Genomic DNA, 24,114 nt, shown 5'->3' on the forward strand with positions numbered 1-24,114 from the left:
TTTAAGGGCGTTATGAACCAGATTAGTAGCTCAGCCTTTCATACTAGCAGACATAGTTTAGTACTTAGCTACATCTCCCATGTTTCTTTCCTATTAACCTTTTTGCTATGAAAAAAGCAAAAGACAATGTAGTTGTCTTTCCAAGAAGAATCTTTTTATGCCAGTGATTATCTGATTGCAAACCAATGAGCGGTCAAGCTCAGAAAATTTTCTTAGGTAAGTAGTGAATTACTTCTCTGTGGACACAGAATGAAATACTAATTCCTGGGAGAAATTCTTTATCTTAACAGAAGTATATTTTCTTCCTTTCCAGTTTTCAAGTCAACAAGCAAGAAACAAAAGCCATCTATTTCCTTGAAGTCCCCTAAAATACCATGGTAAAGTGGCAACACTCAAGTGCTTTTGGTGCTGGGATTCCTTGCAGGATTTGGGACTTACAGGGGGAAAAGGAGGAAGAAAAGGAGATGGGGAAATTTCTCATGGCTTGATGTGGCAGTGATTTGGACATCCTGTTTGGATTATTATATGCAGACTTAAGCTTCTAAACCAAAAGTTTATCTTAAAAGTAACCCTTTGTAACTGCAGAATATACCAATGACCTGAGATAAAATGTCCCTGTTTAGCAGGTGGAAGAGAAGATCCTTACAGTTCAAGTTCTCATCACCAGCCATAAAGTCAGTGGCAAAACAAGACCACAAAGAAATACAGACTTTATTTTCTAATACCTTCTGTAACATAGCAAAGCAGAACTGACAAACAAGGTCTCATTTTTTTTCTCTAAGGCTTAGCAAGAAGGGCAGGGGCAGTCACTCCCATTCACCAAAATGCACTAAGGCAGCTTGTATTGCAACACTACTTGAGAATTCACTGCTGGAAACATCACTGGGCAGCACAATGTCATCTGCCAGACAGTGTCAGATCTTACCTATGCTTTCCAACAAACATTTTCATTGCTGTTATACGATTTATTGGATTTTATGCCTTTTCTTATACTGTCTTCAAATGCGGTCAGGCCTTGTGAGCGGGTGTTCGTCCTCCTGCCTGTGACTGGATCTTGGCAGCTCCTGGTCATTAACAACAGCGGTGGCTGCATGTGATCAGGGCTTTGCTGGAACTGCAATGGGAAAAAGTCATCCTCCTCCTTCAAGGGTCTCACCTTGTCTGCTGAAGAGATGACTGAGGCTTGATTGCCTGTGTCCACCAAAGGCAGGCCACTTATCAGTGAATGTTGTTAAAGGAGGTCAAGTAATTACCCAGTTATCTCAGTTACCTTATTTGATGGTGATTGCTTAGAGGGAATGTTTCTTTCAATGGATATCACCATCGGTTTGATAACTTGGCTCCTACTGTCATACACGTCTTTATTGCCTTTCATCTCAAATGTTCTTTATATTATTTGTAAATGAGGCAACTTCTGACTTGGTTTTTCTCTGAGTTGGTGGCAAAATGTTCAGTTTTCATTGCCATGCCTCCCCATGCACACAACTCAAATGCTGCATCACAGGGAGGAAAGCACAAGGCATGAGCTTCAGGAATGGCAAGGAGGGCAGCAAACCATCTTCAAGAGCTGCTTCTTAAATGTTTGTAAGTTTAGTCGATATTTTACCAGAGAACCATCCTAATTAAATAATCAAATTGGATTTCTCGTTAAATTACCAACTAAGAATGCTACACTTTCTTTAAATGGCACTTAAGGAGATGGGAGAAAGTGAAAGACAAAATGTTCTTCCTACTAAGGAATGAAGGAAGAGAAACTGTGTGACTGTCATGCATTATTTCTAAAAATAGTCATGCTACATTTTTTTTTTATACAGCAGCAACTGCTCTTTAATAAGAGATCAAATAAAAGGCCCTGGAAATTGAACACTGGAGTCTTCGATATCCTCCTCCCTCCCCCCCCAGCTTTATCATCCTTTCAAATAGTTTTCCCCCTCCTCATAACACTGAGCTATTTTAGCCTTGCCTGAAATATTTCTACTGCTTTATTAAACCAACTCCCTTTTCTACACAAGCTTTCCCAATGCTTGTGTAGAATGCTTTCTAGCTTTCTAGCTGTGTTGTCTGTGTGTTAGTGTTGCACTAACACAAAGTTCCACCTGCTCCTCCTCTTCCTTCCTCGAGTACAGCACAGCATAGCTGCGACCTGATTTCTTGTTTGAATTATTAGTATTTGGTGCACTTTGCTACTTCGGATGACTGTGTAAGTATCTCTTCACATTCATTTTCCCAACTTTGCCATTGTTCATGCTTATTTTTGTTTATGAAAGCAACTATTTTTGTGATATTCTGTAATCTTTTATTGAAGTCTATCTCTGTTTCAAAAATATCACAGAAATATTTCAAATATTCCCAGGATGTTTATCTTGTTATAATATTTTTGTTTTCCTCCACAGCATTTTGGTTTTGTTGTTTCACTTTCTTAGACAGTAATGTTGTGGTTTTCAAATCTTCACTTATCTTGTCAAAAACAAGATGGCAGGGAGGTTTGCAAGTACTAAATGACTTCTGTGCTTATCAAGTGTTTCAGTATCGACACTGATCTTATTCAAGCGCAAAAGCTATTTGTTGTTTAATAATCTCATGTCAGGATTGTTCTCCCTTATTCATGCAAAATATGCAACATATGTCAGTGAATCCATTTTTTTTTCCCTCCTTCTAGAAATGAAGGAAAAGAAAGGTGAGCACCCTGGGCCATTGATGTGTGCTGGTGTTTGCAAGTCTTGCCCTGGGGATGAAGTTTGTGCATTGCAGATTGATGGTATGAACATTTCTTTAGAAAATGCTTCCCCTAATTTACTTATAAAGTAGAAACTGTAAAGCTGTTCACTCTTTGGTCTCTTTTTCACTCTTTTTGTTTCAGAAACTTGACTATGAGTTGGCTGAAGATTTTATGTGATAAAATAATTCAGGTATACTTTTTCTTGGCTTAAATAATTTAAATGAGACTTAAATAGGCTCAGCATTTTGTGGTTGTCTGTGCTTTGTAGCACTGAAAAGAAGTGCATATTGCAGGATGTCTTTAACATTGAATTTCATCCTTAACTTTCAGAGAGCATCCATCTCAGCCCTGTGTTGCTCTCTAGGGCAATACTGTCCTCATCATCCTCTTCAGCATTGGAGATGGAGATCTTCCAGTACATTGGTGGTACATCAAAGTGATTTCATTGAGGTAGGAACTATATCTCAGTGAAATGAGAAGTGCAAAACTGGTTCCTCGGAGGCCTGTCCTCCACATGCCAGGTGAGTTTTTGCCACTAAGGTAATGAGCAGAGTTCCAGGTCTGGCATCAGGTGTGCCATGTGTGCTTCATAAAGCAAGGCTGCCAGGGGACAGTCTGTGCTGGGGACCTTTGGGTGGAAGAGAGATTTTCATGGACTTCAACAAACCAGATGTTTTGGGCATCCTCGGAGTATGTGCAGAGAGAGGCTCCACTGTGCCAAACTGCACCTGCATGGGAGAGGGAAGCCAGAGAAGATGCTCTCTCACTTGCTTGGCGTAAGAACTGATTTTTGAAGGTTTGCTCTTGATGAGGAGAGTAGTCTTGATCCCCTTCTGGTTTGTGCTTTTGTTTTTGTCAGTTCCCTGTGAAAAGGCAGAAAGGTAATCAGCCCAGTCAGTATCAGTTATACTTTAAAGCTCTGAGCACTTCTGAAACCTCATAAGGATCACCAAGGTAATTTGAACATAATGCAATTTCTGCAATGCAAACTGGTCAGCATCTAGTCCACCTCCTTTTCTTCGGGATTTTAGATCTGTGGTTGACAGTGTGAATGTCTGAGTGTGGGCACCCTCCCCATTTAGAAAGTAGGACTCTCAACCCTGGGGACCCATCTAAGCAATTTCTCTCAGTTCTGAAGCCTTATAGCATCCATGGTATTGCTTTGATGGGATAGAAGTGAAACCATCTTCTAATGTGACACTTGTCGTGTTCAAGAGTTAAGCACCGCAGCATCCTGTGTAGTTTAACTGCACTTCTGTCCTTCCTCTGCAGGGTCTTAAGGGATGGGTGGCTGTGGAAAGTGATTCTGTTCAACCAAATCTGAAGAAAGAAGCAATACAAATGGTGGTGTTGGCAGCAGATAGACTTGCAGTGCTGGGAGCCACTGTTAATTTAGTAAACCCGGGGTCACATCAGCTGCCTGTCCCATCATTGTATTTAAAACATTGTATCTGTACACGTGGCCTACCTATTAGATTCAGTGCTCTGTATTTGCATGTGTGTGTTATGACAATGATATTTTTGGTGGCTGGATAACAATTTCTCAATATTCCCATAGGCACAGAATACCTGTCAAATTCAGTCCCTCCTCAGACTGCTTGCCAGCAGACGTGCGAGACCACACAGACAATCCAAATGCAAATAGATGTTCTCTGCACAGCAGGGACAATTTGACACTTTTAACTGGAGGAAAGCAGCTTGCAAAAGTAAAAGTCTGTGTTTTCACCACGGCTTGTTTTCACATTCTTCTGAGTAATGAAGCATGATAGCTAATGCATCAGTTCATCCCCAAAGCGTCTATATGGAGGAGGTAGCTTTTATAAGGAAAATATTGCCAAACAGAAAGGACTATCTTGAGCATCAACTTTAGGTTTGGGAGCTTCTGACAAACACTTCAAGCCATTTTCTTAATGATTGTTGGAAAGCAAAAAGCAAGATTTAATGTCTGAGAAATCTTTGTCTCTAGTTTACTTATCTTACTGTAGTTGGGGGCTCTTTCCTGCTGTTAGATTTCTATTTTAACAAGATCACTAATGGTGATTCCCTTTTGCCTCTGAGGCTTCTGGGGAGGATTGTAAGAGACTTAGCACAAGGACCCTGGAGAACAGCAACATTTTAATGTTTCAGGTTATGTAATAGTTGTAGTGATTATATTTAAAATTAAAATGCTAGCGTGCACTTGGGCATGCAGTTATGATTCACACAGACTGTTGCTGTATATTTTGGCAATAACAGTGGGGAACTGATTACCTGTTGTTGGACCGGAGACCAGAGATACTTTTTTCTTTTTCTTTTCTGCCTAGGGCCAAAATACTGTTTCGCAAAAGGGGTTTTTCCTTTGATTGCTGAGCAAGAAGCAAATGCAGACTAACATCATTGGTGAACACAAGGGAGTACACACATTCCTTCACTTCTTATTTCTCTCCCCTGTGAGACAACCAGCCCTTCTTGGCCCATGTGGAGGCCGGTTCCGCACAGCAGAACATTACAGGATTAGTTTAGCACCTTAACTTGTTTTATAAACAGTCTGAAATAGCTGCTGCCTCCTGCCAGCAAACCTTCATTTTATTTCATTTCTGTATGTCAAGTTACAGGCCTCCTGCCATCTCTCTGTGGCAAAACCAAACCCCAAATTAGTTTGTGTGGCTTTTGACTATTTTCACTGTTTCAGTGTCACATGTGCTTTTGTCATTACAGCACACAGCTCTGTCTTCTCCAATGCTGGAAAGCAGGAGTTTAGTAACAAGAGCATTTATGACATTAAAATGTTAGGAGAGTTCCATAAAGTCCCTGCAGAACCTAACAACTGGAAAGAAAAGAAAATCTTAATTTCTGTGGGTAGGTTAGGGCTGGATTCAAAGTCAGATTTGTGGACCTGATCAAATCCAAGCCAACTATGTAGAAGTATTTTAAATAAGAGTTAATAACTGGGGAAGGATCCACAAAACCCCACTGTACATTTCTATGGTCACATGGATGTGCAGCCTGCCAAAAAGGAAGATAGCTGGAAAACTGACCCTTATACAGTGACCAAAATCAATGGTGTGTATCTGGTCATAATTTCTGGCATGTATCTGGTCATAATTTACAGAAGTGTCTTTATGCAGTCTGGTATTGCTGTCATTGCTCTGCAGAGGAAAACACACTGGCGGAAGCATTTAACGTATATTACACACATAAACCAGCTTTGATACCCTATTCTCTTGAGAGCTTTTAAAATGGTAAAATAACATAAATCACAGATTGGTCATGAAGGCTCATCTCTATTGTGACATTTTGCCAGTCTTTGGTTTTCTCTACCTACAAGTTACCTTCAATTTATGTGTATGCAGGAAGAGAACAAGTATCAAAAAATACTCATACGTAATGGGCCGTTCTTTAAACAATGTATTAGATTTGTCAAAGCAAATGCTTTGAATGGGTGCATTCACCAAGTACAAATATACTCACTTATAGCCTGACATATCTCTAAGAATCAAACTTTTGCCTAAATTATTACAATGATCAACACAGTTATCTTTAAATCAGTCTGCATATTTAATAACTTTGGGCTAGTTGTATCCCTAATGCAAACCTAAACCAATCTACAGTCTAAGCTTTTAACTTGGCTAATGAGCATCCTTTAAGGTGAATTTGCATGACACATTTTGTTAGATTGTTGAGAAACAGTTTTGTGCCTCTCTTATGACATTACAGCACAAACTGAGTGTAAGTCTTGACTTGAGTTCTTTTGCAACCTTTTGGAAAACCAGTGTTTTTCTTGCATCAATAGTGCTGAATTGACCTCAGTGCCTCTTAAGTGCCAGCAAACACACATGCTATTTGCCTACAGATGAGCTGCTGTCAGTGCATATGGTTATGGGTCTGTCTTTCTGCATCTTTCCAGTTTTTCAAATCACTAACAGCTATTTTGGCATTTTAACAAGCAAGCAAAAAGAAATCTTTGTCATTTGAAGCCTTTCCCTAGAAAACAGCACAGACCATCAAACAATATTCATGAACAGTTTGTTTCTAAATTTTTTGTGGTCGTTTGATGAACTGTTGGTGAACCCATCCATAATACAATTTCATTTAATTCTACACATTTGTTCCTGGGTTTAATCTGGGCATTGAATCAAAAGAGAAAAGAACTTAAAACCTGTAATGAGAAAATGAATTGAAATGGGAAACTAACCTCAAATTTATTTCTCCTATGGGATGTATCAGCATTTCTAGCTCTCACTATTCCATAAAAAAGGTTTTTTATTTAGCCTTGGAAATACATCCTTATAAGTAGCAGGCAAACAGATTTGTGCGTGCTAAAAGGACAATTATAGTAGAATCACCAGCAGCATTTTTACCACCGTGTGAGCAACTCCGGTGATAGATAACATGTTGGGAAGACCACAGCAGTGGACCTCTGCCAGTCGTTCCCACATGGGCACTAACAGTGGAAAAATAAAAGACGGGAAATTTTCTGTGAAAATGCAATTGCGGTTACACAGTGTGACTTTCCAAAGCAATTACAATATCTAACAGTACCAAGAGAGAGCCCATTTAATGAGACAGTCCAGCAAGTTTTCCGAAAACACAGAGAATAAAAAAAGATATCACTTGTTCTCCTTTAAAAATGAAAAGCAGATAAAAGCATGAGGATAAACAAGTTTTCCTGGGAAACTACGTGTCTATTTATAACCACCCTTTCTACTGAAGTAAGCTGTATATCCTATGCCCTTCCTTTCCTAGCACATGTACTGCACACCAGTCTGATTTTAAAGAGGGTTTTTTTAAAATTATTTTTGAAAATGCTTGTTCCTTCCCCAGACTTCTCTAATGTTCATTTAGGCTGTGCCAGTAAATTTCAAGTTTGTAATTGAAGCAAAGGAAGAAGCAGGGTCCTTGGGGCTAGAAAAATTACTTGAAGAAGAAAGCCAGTGCTTTTTCTCTGATGTTGAATATATTGTGATTTCAGACAACCTCTGGCTCAGCAACAAGAAGCCTGCCTTTACCTATGGGAGCTGGGAGGTAAAGGACACAAGATTCTTTTCAGCTGGTCCCCTGACCAGAGAGCAGTGATGTTCCTGCGATTACATCTGTATCTGCATGCTGAGAGAGACTGAGAAAAATCTTAATATTTATAGATATAGAGCTTTCCTCCATATCCTCTCTTGCTTGTGCAATTCCCCCCCCGCTCATTTAAATTCAATTAGCCTTATTTACTTTCATTAACTTTTCTTCAATCTTCATTTCTCCACTTATGCTCTGTCCTCGATCCCTTTCCTATCCCATTATTCTCCTGGCACTCTCCCAGTTTTTCCTCATCGCCTCCTCTGCACGTCAACTCTGTTCCCTTGCAGCATCATCCCTAAACCCCTGACTCTCTCACTCCAAAACTATTTCTTCTGCTACTCTGCCCTTTTGCAGCAGATACTGCTTAGTGCAATGTATCTGCCTAAAGGGACTCAATTTAGTTGGATCCCTGGGTTTAAAAGCCACACAAAGTTTTTGTAATCATTGGCAGAAAATAGTGCTCTGTAGTATATTTAGCATCCAACATAAGCTACTGTGAAATGAAGAGCAGAAGTTTCTCATCTGGAAACTTCCTGATGAAGCATAAAAGGAATTCAGAGAGAAGATTAAAGAACTAGAGAACTAAAGAAAAATCTGCATTAACCTTTGTCAGAAAAAGAATGAAATTTGCTTTTAACTAAAAGAGCCTCGGCTGCCTTGATTCATTTCTTCTAAGTCTTGGTTGAGAAAAATTATGCTATTAAAACATCAAAAATGATCTCTGCCTGCTACCAGACAGTTGGCTGTAATGAGGTTTTGAGAAGAATAAACAAGTTTGTTGCAGGAAAATAGTTTATGATAAACTTGTGTATAAAAATGTGTCTGGAAAAAGAACCCATTTAATAAACCAAATGCCTCTCTCTATTCTAAAGCTGTGTGATTGAAGAGACCTCTCAATTCTTATTTGATGCAATCTGGAATTAAGGTTGGACATATATTTTCTTAATGCCAAACAAGTAAGGTTTTCTTGCCTTTGTTATGAAGATTTTGCATTAAATAAAAAGGATAGGGAACTTGAAGAATTTATTCTGCAATGTTAGAAACAGCAATATACAAGTGTTTAACTTATGATGCATTTAATCTTACTGAAGCAAAGGAGGGAATGGAGAGGGACCCGTGCTCTCAAATGCTCGTAAGTACTATAGACAGCTGAGTTTCTCTCTCTAGTGGTTAACAAGAGAGTCCTGTCTTCTCTTTACTGAAGCAGATTGTTTCTGACATGATGTTTTCCATTTTATAAACAGAAACACATAATAGTTGTCTATTCATTTGTGGCCTTGTTTAAAAAACTGAAGCCACCAGTCACTGTGGAAAACAAATATGCATGGAAGAATAAGGTAGAGAGTGGTTATATGTAACCAGTGGTTTTGGTGCAGGTTGAATGTGGAACCAAGGACACCCGTGCTTGAACTTTGGAGGTATCATTCATAAGCTGCTGATGGACCTGATTGCTCTGCTGGGTAATAACATGCATTGTTGCTCAAGAGTAACCAGGGAGCAATGTCTAGCAATCAGCCTAACGAAGATCAGTGCCATGTTTAATCGATGTAAGTAAGGCAAGTCTAAATGAAGCAAGATTCCCAGGTTTCCAGATCTCAGCATGGCCATGGTGGCAGCAGCTGAGGAGGAGAACATCCCTGGTAAGGCCAGGCCCTCAGATGGGTCTGTTGTGCTCTTGTCCATCATGTGTTGACCAAGAATGTTTAAGGATTGCTGGCAACTTGAATACATAAGCAGGTATTGAAACCTGAATTTTTAATGCTGATTTGTATCTCAGGAGGATGATGTTTTCATGTCAGCAGCTCGGCTGACACATCACACACAAACAGCAGCTCAATGGTTTACTCAATAAATGTGAAAATACATCAGGTTAAGTGCCACAACTTTACAGATGCAAACAGTTGTTAGTAGTTGTCAGGCTTTCTCCTTTGGTAAAGAGTTAGGTAGAAGGGAAAAGATGTTGTGATTGCCTAGGGGGAGAAATAGGTCCCACTTGTATTGGGATCTCTATCTTATTTTGTAGAAAGCCTTGTGGATCCCACAGGTTGTACTTAGATCCCTGGAATCTACGGCAGTGTCTCTGCCTTGATGGAGGAGGATAGGAAATTCTATGAATTGATTGAATTTGATGTAGGGGAACACAGAAATAGTAGTGGCATGAAAAATTCCTCTATGGCTCCAAGGTAACATAAAATCTGTATAAATGGTCAGCATAAAGAATTTAAATCAGCCATTTGTAGCATTTATGTATAAAGCCGAACTGAAAGATATTTTCAGCCACTGGTAAACTCAAAATAAAGAAGTACAGAGCATTAAAAAGTAAATTAAATTCATCTGCTGAACTAATCTATTGCATCTGGGGAAAGTGATCCAAAATATGAATAATCAATGAAAAGAAATAATGCAAAACTAATGCTGACGCTCCCCCTCTCTTGCACTGCAGTTCTTCTCCCCCTCACCTAACCAGCCAAACAAAATAAGCATTAAAACCCTGGATATAGGTTACATAGTAGGAAAGAAATTGTATTCACCTCTGACAAATGGGAGGCAGCTTTAGGCAGATGTGTTTTGGGGTGGTTTTTATTTGTTTAATTCACATTTTGATGTCTGCTGAGTATGCCAACAAAGCACCCAGAGCTGAAAGCCTCTCTTTGCCAGCATTTAAAAATTATATCCTAAATAAAAAACAGCAGGTAAGGGCTGGCTCAGAAAGAGATCTCTGCACAAGAATGGCAGCTGGGAGAAAGGAGTTATTAATTTGTTTTTTTTTCTTATCACTAACATACTGGTATAAGCTCTAAACATGGATGCTTTTATTTCCATGAAAAAGCCTCTGAATTAATCTAAGTTGTAGTGTAGTAATCAGTAATACAGAAATATAATGTAACTACACTGTATAAGTTTTGATACTTTACCTAGGTGAGGATGAAGTGGTGCAAATGTTATGAGTACATAAAGCTCTAGTCTCATAAAACTGGAGTGGAAGAAAGGGAGCAGTGCCCTGGGGTTCTGCATGATGGTCAATTTATAATTTATATACTTCTTCTTTATTCCTTAGAATATTTTTTTAACCCTTCTTCTCCAAAAAAATAAAATCACCTTAGTTAGTGAACACTGCCATCTTACCGCTTGTATTATTTAATGCTTATTAGTAGAATGTCTTCCCTGGTATCATCTGGGAGGGGTCTGGCTAAACCAATCACAGGTTTCTTCTCTGAGAAGTTCAGAGATCAACAGATGGTCAGATCAGAAGTTGTTCTGATTTTTCTTTGCGCTAGAAAAATTTGCTTCCAATATATTTCAAAATAATGCTCCACTTTTCTTGCTGTGCATGAAAAGCTGTTCTCATCCAAATATTTCTAAAGATAAATGTTGACTAGAAGAAGTCACATTTTTTTAAAATTGAAAAGTCATAAGTGTGAGTTTAAACTATAAATCAAACATCTTTAAAATACGGAGGTCTTCAAATACAAATTTTAGAATGGAAAAAGGCTCTGTGTCTTCACATCAATTAATATCAATTGTGAACGACTCTAGTGCTATCCCTTATATTTTCAACGTTATTTTTTTTTAAGGAAGAAATACTTCTATACCTGTGGCATTACCCTTCTCTCTCTGTTCATGGAATTGAAGGAGCTTCTCATGAACCGGGAACTAAAACAGTCATTTGCAAATTCTCAATCCATCAGGTCCTTCACATGGACCTTTTGGTTGTGAAACAAGAGGTAAGAGGCAAACATTTTCTTTGGCCTCTACTGTGTAAACTAGTTGCTCTTAGCACCTCGCAAATTTACAACCCAAGTAGTAAACTGAACATTTCTAGCATTTACCTGCTTCTGAGAGCTGAAATGGGAATGCGGGTGTCAGCTTAAACTTCAAGAAGCTGAAAACTTCGAGCGTAATGTGTTTTGCCCACAGGTGGTCAAGCACTTGGAGAGTGTCTTTTACGAGAGGAACCATCCAAACCAACTCTAAGTGTCTATGTCTTTGTGTGCAAAGCCCTGGCTTGCTGGTATTAATGATCCACCATATAAAGCAGAAAGAAGGGCAGTAAAAACAGGTATGTTCCTTCCTTTTTCTTTTCTTTTCTTTTTTTTTTTTTTTTTTTTTTTTTGTTCTTAATGTGTCTGCAAGTGTGCAGGGGTATCGTGTTAATCCATAGAGCAAAAGGGATTTCCCAATTCAGTGCTACTTGTCACCCCCATCACTCACTGATTTCTGATAGAACAACTCTGCCACATCTTCTTCCACACCTTGCTGAGTTGGGGTATATTTAATAAAAGTAGCAAAAAGACCTCATTTAGTTTCTTTGTGTACTGAATCGAAGCCAGAGGTTTGTAGAGTGTAGCTGATTCATGAAATCAATTGGCTATGCACTCAAAACAATTTCTACTCAGAAGCTGTTAATATTGGCTACCTGCTCAAATAAACGGTAGCAGAACAAAGCACCTTTACTTCACTTAATAATGATTTCATTCTTCCCATATACTTCAGCTTTTGGAGCAAATCCAGATTTTATTTGGGATGGTTCAGCAATTCCTGCAGCCAGAATGTTTCAGGCTATAATGCTGAAAAGTGTGACGATATTTATGACTGGAGCAGCTGATGATGGGGAGCACTCCCAGAATGAGAAAATAAGCCAGTTTCGTTCATTTGTCCATTTGCTTTATAAAAGAAGGGAGAACTGAAGTATCAGGGTATGCATGCATAAGCAGTGCCAGATGGGAAGGTTTGTTCTCCACTGGACAGTCGCAAACTACTGTCTCTGGCAAACTTGTTGCTGTGCCAACAAGAAAGCAAAATTTCCAATCTATCCTTTTTTTGTGTTTCTCTTTGAAATGCCAAATAAAATACAAAGTCAACAAAGCATCATTTCATAAGCATGGGAACTATCACATCAGAGCACAGAAAGAAGGTTCAGTTCTGAAATAGCCACTTTCTGTCAAGTTAAAACCATGTGTGCAAAGCCAATGAATTAACAGTGTTAGAAATAGGATTCAAGTTTGCTTCTGTTTCTTAGTCTTATTCTAGGTGTGCCACATCCCATGTCACAGCAAAATTCTTGTTAATAGTTCTACAAGTTCAAACTACATATACTACAATACGGTTATTAGCACAGTTTACACAAAATCACAGAAAAGGAACACCAAAAAGAAGGGACTTTTCAGTGTATATTGGACTGGATAAATTTTATTCTGGACTCATTTTTAAACTATGATGAAGCTCTTGTGTTAATTTGTGTTTCATTCAGGGTACCTCTTCAGAATGAAACCTAAGTACTGTTTTTTTCTCATGTCATATCATATCATATCATATCATATCATATCATATCAATCATATCATATCATATTCTGTATAATCATACAGGGTGAAGATGATTTGACAATTAAACCTGCCCAGGTAGTAGGAAAACAACTTTGCCAGGATGTCCCATAGCAGCATCTATACCTTTGAGAGCTTGGTTGAGGTTTCAAAGACTTGGATGCTTAATGCCATTGGGGATGTTCTGTGGTATAATACCTGAGAAACAGGCCCCATGGATGGCAGATGCAACTCAAGCCCTGTGTGAACACGGCCAGCGGAGTAGCAGCCAGCCGAACTGAGCACCCCAGAGCACCCCTAACAGCACTGGGTGCTGTAACATAGTGGGTTGAGCTCTGCCTGTCTCCCTGGTACATCGTCCCAAGTCTTGCCTCCCATAGGACGTACATACATGTTGCAGAGAATCAAATGCTCATGGGTGGGATCATATTTTCCTACTAATTACACACTAGGGTGTGAGGGGTGCCTGTGTGTGCAAAACTCCTGTATGGGTAAGTGTCTGTCACTGCACACTCCTGTTTTCACCTACCTCCAGAGTCTGTCCCCTCTGCTGACAGAAACACTGCCAGCTGTTTTCTACCACAGGATTTTCTAGGATCCTAAAAAATCTGCAGTTTCTCACCCCTTCCCCTTTTTACTTGCTTTCTCAAATACATCTGCTTTTAGAAGATTTCTCCTCTAGAAAGATGCTGGCTCCGGAATTGGTCAGAACTTGTAGACGTTACCGTAGTTTTAGTGTGAGTTACACTCTTACAGGGAAAAATGTGGTACTTTGCCAATACTTATTGCCCCAAGAGGAAGCCTAATTGATTTTCAAATTAATACCTTGTATCATAGAATCGCAGAGTATCTTGACTTGGAAGGGAGCCATAAAGATCCAACTCCATATATTGTCTGTGTTTTGAGCTGCACACATGATGTCCTTTAAGAGGTAAATCATTGTATAAATATTTTAAACAGAAATATGTAAATAGAAGAATATGACCAGTTCCTTGTTAACAGAGTGCATTTTTGTCTACTTAGCTCTACTGCCAAATATTTCAGTGACCTTCTCAGTTGCGTTCTTCAGAAACATAAGAACAACTTGGCATTACAGATCATTTTGATAAATATGTAGTAAATGCTTTTCCTGGGATACTGCTACATTTGATTCCATAAGAATAGACCATGAAATTCAAACCGACCTGCTAACAGTGCAAGCACAGGGGTATACAACTTTGCAAGCTCTTTGCAGATTTTTTTTCAGCTGAGGCATATGCTTGAACTGAACTCAAGACACTTGGACGTCATTTAAATCTTTCCACTGGTTTCTAAGGAGGTAAGTGAAAGAGCTGCTGACTGTTTTAATAAGGTTTTCCAGACCTGCCTATGGATCAGCAGCTCCTGCAAAGCTTTTCAGCTGATTCTGCAACCCACATGGAATGAGTTGTTTGAGATGGAGGACGATGGAGGTGGTTTCTAGTTACTTCATCTACTCTCTCAGAGTTTTAAAAATTGCAAATACTACCTGAAAGCATGTTTGCATTTTGTTATAGTACTTCTCTCAGGTACTTTGTGTGAAACTTGCCATACTCGCTCCTCAAGGCAAGAACAACAGCTGTGTTTATTCATGATTTTCATTTTATTTTGTGGACTTAAATTAAATAGGTGTGTAAAAGTGCTTGCAAAAGCATAACTGGGCATTGAATTTGGATTCTATTTGCTAGGAAACTTTACCCTTGGGAGTGGAAAAAATACCCAAACAACAAAACCTTGCTTAAACTTCAAAGCACGCACGGCACAAGGTGCATCCTGTCAACAAGGACAAATGGTCACGTTCCTTACCTGATGAGTATTTGAGACCTTCAGAGTATAATGAGGAAATGCTTCCCATAAAGTGACAGTTTATACATGTCCTTATTTCAGTAGCTGTAGCATGTAGCTGCAACAGGACTTTGGATGCACATGCCAGGTGGATAAGATGCTGACCTCGTGAAGATGAAAACTAAGGATTAAATCTGTATTTCATGTAGCTTGACTTTCTTTGCAAGTTCCTATCTGATCTGATACCACATTAAATCTTAAAGTTAGTATATTGATGCATAATGTACCAGACTTGATGTTTATATTTGAGATATCTGTCTTCACAAACTTGCTTTGTGGGTTTGCGAGAGATGAATTATACAGTGGCAGAGCTGTAAATACTGGCAAGCTGGACATCTTCACACATAACAGATAATACAGGGTAATAAATGAATCTCTTTCATTTTTACTGCAATGAATTACCTTTTTCTTTAAAAAATACAATACAACAGAAACAAATCCTTGGAGGTTTGGCATTGTCAGCCTCCAGACAGGCTTATATATAGCTGTACTTAAAAGAAACCAGACATTGCGTATGTATGCGTGAATAATACTGATGTTGCTACCTGTCTTAAAATCATTGCTGTGATCTCTCGCTGTGAAACAACATGAAGTGCCAGCCAGTTGCATGTTTCTCATCATTTAGACGCAGTTACTTTTTTTTTTTTTTTAATATCTATAAGAATAATTCAAGAATCATGCTAGCCATGTGTTTTTATTTGTGGAACTGAACTGGGCTATTTCTCCTTTTCCTTTTTTTTTTTTTTTTCCCCCTTAAATTTAAAATTCAAACTATAATCTCTGTAATACAAACTGGGAAACTGGAAAATTTTCAACATGACACATTGCTGACATGCAGCCTCCTGGTGTGAAGAAACAAGTGGTGGCAGAGCCCTCATATATGAATCTCATGTAAGTTTGTCTCACTCTTTTTTTACACTTAGAAATTCAAGAGTTAATACTGCTTTATAATCTGCTGTGCATTACTGTCTTCCTGACAAGACAGCACATTCTATACACAGGGTCACCATCACCAATCTGGCAGCAACCCTGACATTCCTGTGAACACTTCAAATGACAAGAGTTTCATTTAATCACAGTGGAAGGACTAGTAAGATCTCGTAAGTACATCCTTTCCCAATCAGTTTTGTTTTTGTTTTTTTCATGTTCTGGATACTGAAAGTTAGTCACGTAGTCCATTTCTTATTGAAAAGCAGTGGAATGAAAGATAATGGGTTTTAAACAAACCAACCAACCCATGATGAAGAGATGTGGTGCTGGCTTCACTCCTAGTGAACAAGACAGCAATGACAGCCTGTGGTGCCTTGACCAAGTCACCACTGTAATGTGCACACAGAAGCATTTACGCTCCAGAAGAAATGAATTAATCTTCACCTGCAGTTCTCTTCAGGTGGTGGTCTATCTTAAAATGGAATCTTCTGAATGGAATAGCCTTGTTAAGGGAATTTATTTTCACTAGGATTCACTCAGATATGGATTCCAGAAATTCTTCTAAAATAATTTATTTGCAAGGTACAGCATATAACAGTTTGATCTGGGTGCCTTCTGAAGAGGGACCCTCAGCAAAAAAACACCTTGGACAATTATACCCCCACAGTCCAAGCCCCAACCCCTTACACGTCACTCTGGGTCAATTATAAAATCAGTCTGGGGTCTCCCTGTTCTTCACTGGATCTCTTTGTCACCTGGGCTGTCAGTCAAAGCCCTGACCTTCAGTTGCTGTTGTGCACCTGCATCTGAAGAAAAGTAAGTTCTTGGCAAACAAAAACATTCTTCTGCTTCTCATCTTTTTTTAGACACCGTTCTGTTTTTACTTATCTCCAGGGATGCAGCTCCCATTATCTAGTAGCTTAAAGACTCTGAGGCCTTTTTTGCTCTAAGCAGAAAACTCAAAACTTCCAGCTTGCAGATGTTATGCTAAGCAAACTTACTTATGCTAAGCAAATTCTATATAAGCAATTTCTAAACAAGTTCTATTATGTGAGCAGCAGTATAACCAATACTTCAATAAGCTACGACAGTCTATTCCCTAACAGCCTCAAGACTTAAAAGACAGTGTCCATACATCAAAAATCCTGTTGTCTGATTCAAGGAACCTCAGTATTCAGCAGCAAGGAAAAAAATTAAGGGACCTGATTTATTGGCACACTGATATTGATATTTGTATCTAAAAAGCCATACCCACAGAAACATAAGTGAGGTCACTAGTTTGCATGCAAAACATTTTAATTGTTTGTACTTATATCCAATTTCATTATATGACCATTTATTGCTATTAATTTTTGTGATATTGAGCAGACAGCCGGTTGGCTACTGTTCTAGACTTTTACATATCATAATTGTTACACACTTCTACAGCTTCTCAGCTGTCCTCTAATTTGGCTTTAGAGGAACATAACTCAAGATTATTCAGTGTCTGACTAGACTGCCCAGGTGCCTGTGTAAAGATGCCTCTCTGTGCACATGGAGATCTCCGTGGCCCCTGCAGGCTTCAGGGATCTGTTGTGCAGCCATTTGCAGGATCAGCACTTTAAAGATAAATACACTGTGGTGGTAACTTCTAAATCTGTCAGTCCAAGCTTCATAGCATCCCATCATTGTTTTGCTAGAAAAAAAATAACCTTGAGAAGTCCACATAAATATTGCCTTTGCTTTGCAATACAAAAGTGCATTTTTTAGCTACAATTATGTCTTCAGTTATCCAAATATAAAAGCAGAAAGATAAATTTTAAGCCAGTAGAAATTCAGCTTCACTTTTTGCAAGGCACATGTTGTGCTTCTCATATTTGGAAGAGGCTGATGTGATCCACTGAGATGGAACAAGTCCAGTTCTTCCATTTCTTCAAGAGCTGAATAGAAAGCCTGAAATGTTACTGGCAACAGTATTAGCCTTAGGATAAGGATTAGTCTTAGAATAAGGGGCAGAACTTCAGGCATTATCTATTTTTTCAAGTTCTTGTAACTTCTACATGCAGGCTTGAACTGCTATAAATAGCATTTTTCATTGAAAAAACTATTTTCTTCTCTTGAAGCTGCTTAAAAATTTCATTCTAGATTTTATAAAATTATAAGAAATTCAAACAGATCCTTGTAAGCATTCATTAAAGCCTGTGTACATGATTTCTCATTTTTCTCACATGTTTACTGCAGTTATAATAACAGGAAAAGTTGGGAAACTGCATAATTTTTATCACATTTTTACCTGTTTGTGTAAGGTTCTCTATATCACAACAGAATGATTTAACAAAAGATAACTAGCAGCAGGTGAGCATTTTGTGTATGTGAAAACTGGTAACTATTTGTACTTCAAACAAGTTACCTGGAGCAGCCAGGCTGTGCACCCAGAGGATAACGTGCAGTAATGAGGTGAAACCTTTAACGAAAGAGCACACATGGGTGCATTCATAGCCTGACATGGCTGCACCTCCTCTGATTTCCAGAACTGGTGTGGCCACAGGTTGGGGACTAGGCTGAGCAGACGTGTGCAGACTCCACTCTCCATCCTTTTATACATGAGGGACAGTGGGGATTGAAATGCCCACTGTGTCTGCAGGGGCAGACCCACTGCTGTTTCTAAAAAACCTGAGTCAGAGCCTTGGCCAGCCCCAGCTAAAGCACAACGCTGGCGGCTGCCTGCCCCTTTTGCCCAAAACCAAAAGGGAAATGACATCAGCATGCAGCAGCAGCTGACCACTCAAACTGCAATCTTGCGTTTTGCTCCCTAAATCGCAAACCCAGATACTTCCAGCAGTCACTGCCCGAGCACCTCAAAAAAACCCCTAAGCATAGTGTTCTACTTTTCCAGGACTATCTCTGATTTTTCTTTTTCTTTTGTGACACAGTACTACATGATTCAGACTAGCATGTCTTTCAGTTTGATTATCTAAGCATGCATACATTTATCTCAAGAACACGGTAGAGTGTTTGCTTAAGGGAACTAGAGGGGAACAGTAAAGCCCTTTTGTTCAGTCACCAATATACACAAAACAAGATTGCACCCAATAATTTGTCATTGAGAAAAACATTCAGTCTTGCTTTCCAAATAAAAGAAAAGCCACCACTTGTTCAGGCTTTTCACGGTTTAATTGCTTTTTCTGGGGGAGAAAAACATTTTTGATTAAAAAAAAGGAAGGTATACATCTGTATATATATGCATATGTAACTGACATTTTAAAAGTTTTTGGTGTTTACATCCCAGTTATTCTGTTTGGTATTTTCTTATGGGTATAATTGCATACAATGAAATAAAAGCAGATTTTCTTCAAAAACTCACTACTCTTAGGAAAAAATAATAACGGATAAGAAATCCTTATGGACAATACAGTTGACTGCTTGACTGTCCTACAGATGACTCAGTGTCCTTTCCAGGGCCTGTCACAGATATTACACCACCATCATCAAGTTCCATGGTCATGGGGTTATTTTTCTAAACAAATCTGATGTGCAAGAAAACTCATAATCCAGAGGTGTTAAGTATGATTATTGTGACTGCCTTTATCCCACTAAATGACTGATTTCTGGTGATATAATAATCACAAAGCTGTGTTTCCTGTACATGAATGATAATGGAATATTAAAACTCTGTCTACTTTTCCTACTTAAATTATACAGCTCAGTAAAGATTACTACTCTTTAAATGAGCAACATTTCTAGTGAAATCAATATTTTGACATGGAAGAAATAATTCCTAATGTCATATTCAGTTAGAAAATAAATACATTCTATATTTTCAATCAGTTTATAAACTACTCTATTACCTAATTAATGCTTAGTACTAAATAATCATTGACTTCTTTAGTTTGTGTTTTAGTATAATCAGTATAAATATTTCAGAACAAAGAACAAGCATTTAAATTTTCAACATGACTTTGAAATTATGTATCTAAACCAGCATATCAAACGTAGATATGTCTGTAAACATCTAATAAATGGAGCTTAAAATTACAAAATTTATTTTTGCCACAGATATAATTTTCCTTTTATTAATAGCAATTCTACCTTAATTGCTGTTTCTACAAAACCAATAGCTCCCTCTTCAGGCTATTCCTAAAAACGTTGCCTCTGTTTTCTGTTAGAAATGTTAGAAATATTTCAATTTACAAAACTGCAGCTCTCATGATTATGCCTTCTCCCCCTTTATGTTTCCTCTCAGTAAGCAGATGATGAAATAACTGATGGCCCAGGCATGCTGACTGGGATACTACACGAATTTAAATACAGGTGCTACTTGAGGCCCAGATCTAAACAAAATTCTTAGGCATATAACAAGAATTTGTAAACCGCAGAGAAAGTGAGCCTGAGGGACACCAAGGGGTTGTTTCACCTATTTTCCCATGCTGAACAATGAGACTGTTCTTAATCAGATCGTTCTTAAAACTGCTAAGTTTCTATAGTCCCTCGATAACCTATTAAAATTCTTAAATGTCCTTATAAAAGTAAATATACATGGAACTGAATAGAACATTGCAAATCAAGTATTCCTCTGTGTAGATTTGTTGTTATACAGAGGACAACTACAATACATACTATAACCCTGAGATACTGGACCAAGTGATATCTTTCTCTTACTTATGTTCTGTGTGATACTTTATCTATGGATACTTCTGTTTTAAACTTTGTTCATTCATTTCAATCTTTACCAAGACTGTGGGCATTTATCTGGGTTCTCCATTTTCATTTGATGAATGGCTCAGGCTGCAGTGATCGCTTCATCCTTGAACCATTCTTAGTCTTCACAACCCACTCCAGCAATGCTGTGTTGTAAGGATAGCAGATTAGCCAATGACTAATTGGCTAAATGAAACTGCAACTTGTTTGGCCTAATTAGTACGCCTGACTGTGCCTTACATACACTGTACGACAGGAAAGAAGTCAGTGAACTCCAAACGTATTCACCACAGTGTATTCTCTTCCACTGACCCTCTCATGCCCCGAAACAGCCTTGAGGAAGACAAAATGCTGTTTAACTAAGATACTCTATCTACTAAAAAATACTGTGTAACAAAACCATAAATGGTAAACCTGCATTTTCAAAAACATAAGCAACTGTGGAAAAGCAACTCCATTCCATGACAGATACCAAAACTCTTTAGACTACACTCTTTTAATTTTAATATTATACTGATCATGTGACTTAGCTTAAGAAACTGGGAAAGAGCATGAAGTGTTTCAATATTATGGTTTCTTCATGAGCTTAGAAGATGTAACATGTTTTACAAACTGCTTCCCTTTCCTGGTCCCCCCTTTCACTGCCTCATTCAGATATTCCCACTCTGAATTGCACCCTCTGAAAAATACATAAATTACAGCTTGGTGGTTTTATGGCCTCCAGTTGATAAACTTAGTGAACAACTGATGTGTGCTGTCTTATCTACTTCTTTCCCACGCCTTGAAAACGTCTATGCCATGGATAAACGCTGATTTTCACTGCACTGCTCATGCCGAGGCAGACTGTAAAACCACCAATTTATTTTATGTACACCTCTGCACCGCACAAAGGTTGTAAAGGTGCAACCCAACGCCAGGATCTGCTATGGCATTGGCCACACGCACACAAGGCTTCTTTTGCCAGGCGCAAATGAAGGTGCAGTTTTCAACTCCGAACACCCCATCCGTCGGTTCCTGTCCGCACCGACCGCCTTCCCCCGCCCGGGACCCGCGCCTGCGGCCTCTCTGACGCGCACCTCCTCAGCCAGGAGGGTCAGCGCCAACCCCTGGGGCCTGTCTCCGGGGCCCTGCCCGCCGAGGGAACCGTGCGGCCCGGGGACCAGCAGCCGCACACCGGTGCGCCCAGGGCACCGACGTTGCTGCCGCCGCCAGGCCCCGGAAGGGGAAGATGGCGGCTCGGCGGCGCGCGCCCGCTGCCTCCCTCCCCCGCGCGGCAACCGATGGGCGCAGCCCCTCGCGCCCGCGGCCGCACGCGACGCCGGACGCTCGAGCGGCGCCTCAACGGCTCCCGCCCCGGCGCCGCGTCACGTGAGCGGGCCTCGCCCACCCCCCTCCTATTCCTCCCTCCCCGCGCCGGGTGTGACGCAAGACGGCGAATCTACGGCGCGCCACTTGTGACCAAGATCATCACAAGCGGAGGCGGACGGCTCCCCCCGCGCGGTAAGTGTTGCCGGACGGGACGCGGCCGCGTCGCCCCCCTGCTCAGCGGCGCGGGGCGGGCTGCTGCTTCGGGCCCTGGTGGGGGGCTTATGTGGCTGCGAGGCCGCGGTTGGCTGGCGGTGTGGCCGCCGTCTCCCCTCGGGCTTTTTGGGCCTCTGTGCTACCGTCGTTTTTTTTGCTACTGGTGGGCGGGCGGCCAGCAGCGCTCTGCCGAGCCAATCCCGTACCTGGCTCCTCCCCCGCTGCCCGCCGAGTGGCCGAGGCGCCGAGGGCGGGAAGAACGCCCCGCGCGCCCATTGGCTGCCTCAGCCGGCCCGGGCCGCGGCACTTCCCTTCCGCTCTGCCGCAGGCGGTGGGCGGGGGAGAGAGGAGAGCGGCGGGACGGGCAGGGGGAGCGCTGGGCCGGCTGCCTTGCGGCTTCGGTCGGCCTGTGCTCCACGGGCGCCCTCTCAACCTCCTCGCCCGCCCCGCAGCGGGGCTGGCCGGGGCCGCTGCGCATGCGCGGGCCGCGGGGCTGGCGGGGGCCGGGTTGTGGTGGCTGCGGTCGTTTTCCCGCATCTCCCTCTCTGTGGGGGGCAATGAGGGGATACCGGCGGAGGCCCGTTTGCGCCGCCCCACGGGACGGTATTGGGCAGCGCGCCCTTCACCGTTGTGCGTATGCGTGACCGCCGTCAGTGCGGGGTGTGCGCAGGCGCGGCGGGGCCCGGCCCGGGCTCGGCTGATGCGTGCGGTGCAGGAAGGTGTGACTTCTGTCGCCGTGCAGCTCTGCCAGGAAAGGATTTTGCTGGTCAAACCCCTTCTTATTTTCCTTTCCCGAAGCCTGTTCTAGTGCGAGCGTACATGAGCTAGAGAAGTTGTGCAGCTGTCAGTGAGTGGCAACGCGTGTAACTGCGGGAGCTTTGTAAGCTGTTCCTGCCAAGTGGTAAAAACAACCAAAAACCAAGCAACCAAAAACCAAACAACAAAACACCCTGCCCCCTCTCCACACACCTCCCCCCCCCCGCAACGAAAAACAACTCAACCAACCAACAAAAAAACCAGTTGTAGCCGTTTTCCCTTTGCTCTGCTTAAATCGCCTAACAGAGCGGTCTTGCGATCTCATGTTTTTCAACGTGGTTTTGTCCTCTCTAGGGAGTTGGTAGACTTTCAGGGAACCTGTCAGGTTGCAGTAAGGAGAATCAGTTCCCATAACTGGCATGACAATTTCTCATACATTTCTAAAAAGTATGCTTCTTCAGTGGGAAAGATGATTAAACCAAAACTAGCTGTTTTAGGTGGCCTTTGAGGGACAGGTTATCATCTTGTTGAATTTCCTTGCTACGACAAGTTTCTTGTTGCACCTTCAAATAATTAGTGTGGCCTGTGAACCATAATGTTAATCTTAAACTATAATGTCAGTTAAGGAGAAAGAAAAGAAAAAAAGCATTTAGCTTGTCATCTTTATGCTGTAGCTATTGGTGATCTCAGAATTCACGTAGTTGTTTTCCTGTACCCTCTTGCCTTCTTTGTGTAGCTGTCCTGATGCAGACTTGCAAGACCTTGGGTTTTTTTCATGTATTCGTGTTCATCTATATCATACTAAGCATGATGGTAACACCTAGAGAGCAGTAAATAATGGGAATCCAAAAGTGCAAGGGTAGTGGTGGCAGGAGTGATTTGCTGATGGTGCAAAACCATAATAGACTAGCATATAATTTAAACATTGCATGTAATTCGCTCTGATTCTTACCTTAATAATCTAAAGGTGTGGCCTGTGAATGTCATAAATTTTCTTTTCTATTCCTATATCAGAACATGAGTAATCAAGATGTTCGCATGAGGCTGGAGCTTTGGATGTTGGGATCTATATTTTTCCCAGGTCACACCTGTTCATGAAAGATGAAGACAATTACAGGCTTCTGTTTGGTCTCCTGCAATCTCCTAGACTATTCACAGCAAGTTACATTCATCATAGAAGTAACATTACAGTCATTCCACCCTTATTTCATAAATTATTTTAGCATGGACGTATAATCAGATTGTAGCTTTTATATATAAAATATGGAGCCTGGCAG

At 40.6% G+C, this 24,114-nt stretch overlaps 1 protein-coding gene and 1 pseudogene across 2 annotated transcripts in view; both read left to right on the forward strand.

The window, feature by feature from the left end:
- The first annotated feature begins 2,661 nt into the window (after positions 1-2,661).
- On the forward strand, positions 2,662-12,456 carry LOC309435823 (beta-Ala-His dipeptidase-like; annotated as a pseudogene). The gene is made up of 11 exons: positions 2,662-2,677; positions 3,050-3,169; positions 3,992-4,166; positions 5,648-5,772; positions 7,544-7,723; positions 9,013-9,115; positions 9,163-9,228; positions 9,792-9,951; positions 11,344-11,493; positions 11,687-11,828; positions 12,263-12,456. The product of its transcript is annotated as a beta-Ala-His dipeptidase-like (transcript).
- A 9,525-nt stretch (positions 12,457-21,981) lies between these two features.
- ZNF407 (zinc finger protein 407) overlaps positions 21,982-24,114 on the forward strand; it is a 348,213-nt gene continuing 346,080 nt past the window's right edge. The window contains exon 1 of the mRNA XM_082045091.1: positions 21,982-22,060. The gene's annotated coding sequence lies outside the window, so the exon portion shown is untranslated. The remainder of the gene's footprint in view (positions 22,061-24,114) is intronic.

The sequence above is a fragment of the Streptopelia decaocto genome, assembly GCF_964273445.1.
Source record: "Streptopelia decaocto genome assembly, chromosome: 2".
Classification (NCBI taxonomy): domain Eukaryota; kingdom Metazoa; phylum Chordata; class Aves; order Columbiformes; family Columbidae; genus Streptopelia; species Streptopelia decaocto.